Here is an 8,898-nt window from a genome sequence, read left to right as displayed (position 1 = left end):
CATCGATGACGACATTGGTGCTACCTCCTGCACCCATACTGAACTCACTGACTTCATCCATTTCATCATTAACTTCCATCCGGCACTCAAATACACCTGGACCATGTCCGACATCTCCCTACCATTTCTAGACCTCACTATCTCCATCGCAGGTGATAGACTACTGACCGACATCTACTATAAACGCACTGACTCCCATGCCTATCTGGATTACACTTCTTCCCACCCTGCTTCCTGTAAGGACTCCATCCCCTACTCCCAGTTCCTCCGTCTACGTTGCATCTGCACCCAGGATGAGGTGTTTCAAACCAGGGCATTGGAGATGTCCTCATTCTTAGGGAACGGGGGTTCCCCTCTTCTACCATAGATGAGGCTCTCACCAGGGTCTCTCCTATACCCCGTAACTCTGCTCTCACTCCCCATCCTCCCACTCGTAACAAGGGCAGAGTCCCCCTTGTCCTCACCTTCCACCCTACTAGCCGTCACATACAACAAATAATCCTCCGACATTTTCGCCACCTCCAATGGGATCCCACCACTGGCCATTCTTCCCATCTCCTCCCCTTTCGGCTTTCTGTAGAGACCGCTCCCTCCGTAACTCCCTGGTCAATTTGTCCCTTCTCACCCAAACCACCCCCTCTCCTGGCACATTCCCTTGCAACCGCAGGAAATGCTACACTTGTCGCTTTACCTCCCCCTTTGACTCCATCCAAGGACCCAAACAGTCTTTCCAGGTGCGGCAGAGGTTCTCCTGCACCTCCTCCAACCTCATCTATTGCATCCGCTGCTCTAGGTGTCAGCTGCTCGACATTGGTGTGACCAAGCGTAGGCTTGGCGATCGCTTCGCCCAACATCTCCGCTCGGTTCGCAATAACCAACCTGATCTCCCGCTGGCTCAGCACTTCAACTCCCCCTCCCATTCGGATCTGACCTTTCTGTCCTGGGCCTCCTCCATGGCCCGAGGCCCACCGTAAATTGGATGAGCAGCACCTCATATTTTGCTTGGGTAGTTTACATCCCAGCGGTATGAACATTGACTTCTCCAATTTCAGGTAGTCCTTGCTTTCTCCTTCTTTCCCCTCCCCTTCCCAGCTCTCCCATAGCCCACAGTCTCTGCCTCTTCCTTTCTTCTTCCCGCTCCCCCCACCCCCACATCAGTCTGAAGAAGGGTCTCGATCCGAAACGTTGCCTATTTCCTTCGCTCCATAGATGCTGCCTCACCCGCTGAGTTTCTCCTGCATTTTTGTCTACCTGTTATTTTGTATTGTTACTTTATTGATATCTGATAGTTTTTTCCGTGTTTTGCTTGTATTTTGCTTTAATAAATAGTTATTTCTGCTCTTCAAAATGTGCTTTCTCCATTCATTGATCCAAATCCTTGAATCCTGCATATATTTTGTTACACCTTTACACTGCGCTCCACACAATTTGCTATATAAAACATTGCCGTCCAGGTGCTTACTCAGAACCATCAGGCACAGGTATTTCTTGGCAATTGGAATTATTATATGCATCGAGGTATCCCCAGAGTGAGAGAAATTTTTATGGAGCTTCTTCAGAACTACTTCTTCAATCATTTTAAACGAGAAGCACGGAAGTGATCTTCAGAAGCCAAACAACTAAAAATGACAGAAATCTGAAATAAAAACAGAAAATTGATGAATTAATCTTAGACATTTACTCTCTTTCTCCGTGTGATCTACTGCAAACCTCCAGAAATTTCTATTTACTTTATACAAGGAAGAAATTAGCCTACAAACATCAGGGAGAGATTATTTCTGAAAAATTACACTGTCAGCAAAAATCTGCAGGCTCTATTGACCGTTCAGATTCAGAGGTCTGTCCAAAGGTCACCACCAAACATTATGTTGCATTATGCGTGGGAATGAACTGCAGGTGCTGGTTTAAATCGAAGATAGACACAAAATGTTGGAGTAACTCAGCTGGACAGGCACCATCTCTGGAGAGAAGGAATGGGTGATGTTTCGGATCAAGACCCTTCTTCAGACAGATGTCAGGGGAATGGGCTGTACAGAAATAAAATGTAGTTAGAGACAGTAAGACTGTCAGAGAACTGTGAAGAGGGGGGGGGGGGAGTGGAGAGAAAGGGAAATCAAGGGCTGTTCGCATTAAATCTTTCACAGCTACCAATAAACTTCCCCAATCACATTTTCAAATACCAGTCCCATTGCTATTCCAGCATCTATCAATTCTACCTATTACCAATCCACAGTAGATTACCCTTGCCTTAACTTTCTTTCAATTTGTCCCAATTCTCAAATCTCTCAAGCATGCAAATCTCTCTCTCTCTCTCTCTCTCTCTCTCTCTCTCTCTCTCTCTCTCTCTCTCTCTCTCTCTCTCCTTCCCCAGAGAATGATCAAGATAACTAAATTTCTTGAGATGCCTGCCATTATGTAAAGGCTGTTCCATACCATGTATTGCGCCTTGTGTTTACTAAAATTTATACTATTTTGCCCAAAAACAGACTATTCTTTAACCCACCTCAAACTATCGTACTCTTGATCCACTAAAATGTGCTGACCAAATTCTAGGCAAGGCTTTCTAATCCTTCTTTATCTATATAACTAAAAGTCTCATCTTGACCACTTCCTGTCTGCGCTGTATATTGATTTTAGAAAAAAATGCTGCCCTATATCACTATGATTTTTGGCCATCTTACTCACAGTCCTCCTCCGCTGAAGCTGCCCTGAAGATTTTTCCAATTGATGAAAAATAAAAAAGTTATGAGTGTTTAAAAAATCTTGAGATCAGCTGATTGGTCCTCTCACCTGTCAATCACACTGATAAAGATAACGCCCCTTCCGGGGGAGGGCAGGACTATAAAACCCCGAAAGCCTGGACATGAGTCAGTCACTCTGAAAGATCGCGAGGGAGAGGCCACAACTCCATTTCTGCTGCGAGTCTACTGAACTGTGAGTCTACCCTTTATGTGCTTTATGTGGTTATGTGGTTATGCAGTTATGTGCTCTATTGGTTATGTGCTTTATGTGGTTAACCCTTTATATGCTTGCAATAAATGATTTGTTAGCCAGCAATGTGCTTGTAATGAATGATGATTTGGTAACTCTTAATGTGCTTGCAATAAATGATTTGTTAGCCAGCAATGTTCTTGCAATGAATGATGATTTGTTAACCTTTAATGTGCTTGCAATAAATGATTTGTTAGCCCTTAATGAAATTAAATGAGTTGTTTGGCCTGCCCTGTGCTTGAAATTGAAATGGAAATGGAAATGAAATGAAATGAGTTGTTTGGCCTGCCTTGTGCTTTTGTTTTGCTTTGCTTTGCTTGAGCTCACGTGAAATGAAAGCAAATGGATTGTATTGTTGGCTGGCTCCGCCTTCCCTATGCTTTTGCTTTTGCTTTGCCTTTGTTTTGCTTGAGCTCACCTGAAATGAAAGCAAATGATTTGTATTGTTGGCTGGCCTTGCCTGCCCTGTGCTTGACTTGACTTGAAATGAATTGACTTGACATGAAATGGATTGAAATGGATTGTTGGCCCTACACTCACTGTGCTTGACTTGACTTGACCCCCCCCCCCCCCCCCCCATTGGCCACCAACACCTTGTTTCTCGGCAGTCTTCCCTTACTGGGCCCTCCTTTGTTCTCCATCTTTGACTTCCTTGACTATATCTGCTCTTTTTCCACTACTTCTCAATTCCTTAACTATAGCGTTAAAACCTATTTCCTACATTAAGCGCAAAGCCACTTCATTGTTTAAAAGGTTTTCAGTTAGAAATTAAGAGAGGGATTTTGGAATTCGTGAGTAAATGATATAATTGCACTTTCAGGTGTCAAGAAAAGAAATAAATTCCTCAATATTATTGCTGATAGCCGCTAACTTGGAATATGTTGCCACAAAAGGTCACCAATTTCAAATATCAGGCAAAAAGGTTAATTGGAGTGTTTTGTGACAATGTTTGTTTGAAAGTGTTTTGCCTTTTCTTTTGAATCCAACAACCTGTCATCTTTCAAATTCAGATAAAACCTATAATCAGTGGTTAATTTTTCTATGATAGAGAAAATCAATAATTGGATAAAAAATGGATTGCAATATTTAGGAATTCTATCCACTGACAGAAGGCGCCAAACATGCTCCAATCTTTATGACAATAGGAAGGGAAACCTCTGTTAGGTATTTTAGAACCATTTTACTTTCTCCTTTGAGAAGATAATCATAATTAATATGAATATTCTGCTGTTTGTTCCAATCTCTTAATAGAGAGACCTCTTGTCAGAGGTTATGGTGAGAAGGGGAGAGAGATAGATCAGCCATGATTTCATATTGAATATTTTTATTGAAGGAAAGATACAATACCGCTGACGTAATGCATTACATTTCCCTCCATTTTGTTTTTTATATATAACAACAAAGTTACCCTCGCTCACCCTCCCTGAACTCCCCTTGACAGCTGATGTGTTCACAATACAACATATCACAAATACAAATGCACATTTTGACAGCAATACCTCTACATTCTTCCAAGGTTCAGGCCCATACATACCCACAACATGTCAGATGGTTCAGAATGCACCCATTCATTATGCATCAACCGTCCTGTGAGGTAATCAACATTCGTGTAAACAAAAATAAGTAAATAAATAAAAGTAAAACATAAATAAAGGCAGATCCCCATCTACAATCAAGTGCCCTCAGTCAGTGGGTAGTTATTTTAGACTCTCAAAGTATGACAAAAAAAGGTTTTCATTTCGAATAAAACTTTTTCACAGACACCCTCAGTGTAAATTTGATCTTTTCTAGTTTTAGAAAAAACATTACGTCCTCCAGCCAAGCGGCAGCAGATGGAGGAGTGGTAGATTTCCAGACCAGCAAAATTCTCCTACGAGCCAAAAGCGATGTGAATGCAATGATGTCAGATTGGTTAGCATTTAAACCCAAAGTTTCATCTGCTACACCGAATACAGCTACAAGCGAGCAAGGCCTCACTGTCACCCCAAGGACTTCACTGATTTTAAAAACCACTGCCCAGTAGTCACCAAGTTTGGGGCAGGACCAGAATGCATGAGCTAGATTGGCTGGAGAGAAGGAGCACCTGTCACAACCAGTGTCTGTCCCCGGATATATGTCAGCAAGTGTGGCTTTGCTTAAATGAGTCCTGTGTAAAACTTTGAATTGTATGAGCCCCAATCTAGCACTTGATGATGAGGAATGGACTCTTTTTAGTGCTTCTGTCCAGCATTCCCCAGACAGATCCATACCAAGGTCGTCCTCCCACCTAGTTTTAGCTTTGTTCAGGTTTTGATCTCCTAAAGACATCAGTTGAGAATATAATACAGAGATCAGTCCTTTATTTGCAAATATAAGAGTGAGTTTATCCAACATTGTGACAGGCAGGAGATCAGGAAAAGAGGGACATTTTTTCATGGCAAAGTGGCGGATCTGAAGATATTTAAAGAAAAAAAATATGGAACGCTTGACGAATTTGCATGTCATCCTTGCGATGGGGCCATGCTAATCTTCTCTGTATCGTTCCAATTTTAGTATATGTGCTGCCGATGCAAGCACGATCAGCCATGATTGAATGGCAGAGTAGACTTGATAGGCCAAATGGCCTAATTCTGCTCCTATCACTGATGATATTATGATCTTAATGAATTCCAATCACATTTTTTTTGCGAGGTCACTACTGCCAAGTACGCCATTATTTTCTGGTCAAAGTAGATTTTATAATGGTCTTCTATGTCTGACAGTTGATGGAGTTTTGTCTACAGCAAAGTTAAAAGTTAAACATGCTCTCTGACTGCTGAGATTGCTGCTCTCTCCATTTAACAGTAATGAGTAATTACCTGTACTATCAATTGGTCTTAAAAGGCAAAGGCAGCTGACTATTTCAGAAAGTGGCAGCATTTATTTTGCATTAACATCTTTATTACTGCACAGAACCCTGACAATTCAAATGTCTACTGTACATATTTTGTGCAGAGTGGATGGATTAAAAGGTATAAAAATGAATTCTGCAGACAATTAGGTAAGTAAATACTGTCAAATGAATGGGTGAAATTAATTTATTGGATTTTCGTTAGATAGGGATGTCAAGGGACGTCAAGGGACAAGGAGAAAAGGCAGGAAAATCCATGAGGTATAGATAAGGCATGATTATAGTGGGAAAGTGGTTCAGGATTAAAGGTTCCAGGATAAAAGACTTAAGGTGATGGGGGAAAGAATTAATAGGAATCTGGGGGGTAGGTTTTTCACACAAAGGGTGGTGGGTGTATGGAACAAGCTACCAGAGGAGGTAGTTGAGGCAGGGACTATCCTAATATTTAAGAAACAGTTAGACAGGTACATGGATAGGACAGGTTTGGAGGGATATTGACCCAACACGGGCAGGTGGGGCTAGCATAGCTGGGACATATTGGCCGGTGTGGACAAGTTTGGCCGAAGGGCCTGTTTCCACACTGTATCACCCTATGACTCAATGACAAATCTTACTTTTATGTTTCAATGAAGTGAACATACTGTATTCCATGTAAAGACTAAGCAGCAGTCAGCCCAAGTGGAATAGAGTAGGAGCTGGAGCATTTTTAAAGTTTATGTGGAAGGTAAGGACTTGTTTATCAGGTTTAACAGAGCAGCAATTATGAGGGAGTCAGGGTCTAGCAGAGTGACCATTTTACTTTAGAATCAAAGTAATGACAAGGTAACGCATTTAAATAATATTTTCCTTCAGTGGGCGGCATAGTGGCGCAGCGGTGGAGTTGTTGCCTTACAGCGCCAGACTCGGGTTCAATCCTGGCTACGGATGCTGCCTGTACAGTGTTTTGTACATATAGCATGGAAACAGGCCTTTTGGCCCATGGAGTCCGTGCCAAACAGTGATCTACAGACACTAGCACTATCCTACCCACTAGGGACAATTTACAATTTTTACTGAAGCCAATTAACCTGCAAACCTGTATGTCTTCGGGGTGTGGGGGGAAACCAGACCACCCGGAGAAAACCTACGTGGTCGTGGGGAAAATGCACAAACTCTACGTACAGACAGCTCTCATGGTCAGGATTTAACCCGGGTCTCTGCCGCTGTAAGGCAGCAACTCTACTGCTGCGCCACCTTGCCGCCCTTGGTGATGAAAGGTTAAACATTTTCCAAGAATTGGCCCAAATTAATTTTCATGGTGTCCTTCAATCATTAATATCCTGAATGGACATTCTGCAAGTTTGATGAGAATGACATTCTTAAGTAAGCCCTATCACCATGACTATTAGCAAACATTTCAAGCATCTGGAAATAAATGATATTCTTTATAAAACTGTTCGAGCACATGTTTTCATTATGGACTGCCTCTCCTCAAATTTGACTGGTGCTGCATTCCACACTGCAGGTCATGCAGCTGTTTTGTGTATGGTGGCCTTTTAGCACATAAATAAATGAGATACTTTATTGTGAAATACAGCTCTATTCAGTGTCCCTGTCATTGTTTATTCTGGTGTTGAAAGTACAATGTAATTTTTTAGTAAATAGATTCCATATCCAGGGACCAGACCAGGAATACTAATGATACAGAAGGCTCACACCTACTTAGCTGAAGACATGATTAAGGTTCAGTAATTGGTTTGGTATTCTTTTCTCTTCATTAAATTGCAATTTCTTTCAACTAGAGACACCGTAGCCACTTTAGCGGAAGCATTTTAGTGAGTCTTGAACTCTTACAATTAGGACAAGCCAGGGTAACAAGGAAAGCTAGCTAAGGTTAGCCAAAATATACATCTGGAGAGCATGTCGTCATTTGCTTGCAGTGTAATGTCATATTTGCTGTTGTTTCTCTTATTTACTACACAAACCCCTCCCTAACCTCTTGCCCTATCTGCCAATTTTCCCACATCCTCCATTAACCTCTCCTGCATCCTTTAGTGAATAATATCCTGTGCTTCACTATCTATCATGCTACTGACCGTCTCAATAAAGACATCCATTAATCACTAGCCAAGGTTTATTCATAAACCTGATGTAAAATAATTGTAAAGGTTTTCTTCATAAATTTATTTACTATTACGATATATCTGTTGGGAGAAAATATTATCAGCATCATATTCATAATTATGTGTCGCAGATTGTTATGCTTTTTACAATATTTCAACACTTATAATTATCTCGCTTGTAAATTTATCTGAATTCCTCTTTAAAGTACCACTGAAGCTTACAAATCAAGATTTATTTAGATTTGAAAGATGTCACTGAAATCTACTGTTCTCTCTCAAACTCACAGCTGATTAAACACCATCTGCGACATTTAAACAGGCCAAGAGGTTGCATCAAAAGTTCAAAGGTAAAACAATAATCTTAAAATTGGATCCTCCATCCAATATTAATCTGGACACAATTTATATATTCTCAGATCAGTCAGCCATGCAGACCCTTCTCAATAATAACTGTATATGCCATAGTGGGAAAACTATTCTCTAGAATAATCAAGCAAAATCCAAATCTCTCAAAAACCAAAGAACCAAATTTCTCCATCACCATTCTTGAATTTGTTTTGTCCAAAGTGGCATCATGGTTGTGTAGAGAGGAAAACTCCTTGGAGGTTTGGAACACTAAATTCAGATTCAATGAAGACAATAGCACAAGGCCAAACAGAAGCAAAGACATGTCCCAAGGATTGCTATCTATTGCTCTCTATCAACTAACAAAAACATTATTGTTTAATGTTGATCACGCCAAAGCACTTCCAAGGATAACAGACACATACACTGCTTGAGGAACTTTGAGGTCGGCTTAGTGGCACAGCAGTAGAGTTGCTAACTTGCAGCAGTTACAGGGCCAGAGATCCTGTCTGTACGAAGTTTGTACGTTCTACTCATGACCGTGGAGATTTTCTCTGAGATCTTCGGTTTCATCCCACACTCCAAAGATGT

At 41.3% G+C, this 8,898-nt stretch overlaps 1 non-coding gene across 1 annotated transcript; it reads right to left on the bottom strand.

The window, feature by feature from the left end:
- Positions 1-5,440: 5,440 nt before the first annotated feature.
- Positions 5,441-5,547, bottom strand: LOC116986536. Its single transcript, XR_004415509.1, has one exon. It is a non-coding gene; the product is annotated as a U6 spliceosomal RNA (small nuclear RNA).
- Between the last annotated feature and the right edge of the window lie 3,351 nt (positions 5,548-8,898).

Source organism: Amblyraja radiata, chromosome 23, assembly GCF_010909765.2.
Source record: "Amblyraja radiata isolate CabotCenter1 chromosome 23, sAmbRad1.1.pri, whole genome shotgun sequence".
Lineage (NCBI taxonomy): Eukaryota > Metazoa > Chordata > Chondrichthyes > Rajiformes > Rajidae > Amblyraja > Amblyraja radiata.
This window is presented reverse-complemented; position numbering and strand designations above follow the sequence as displayed.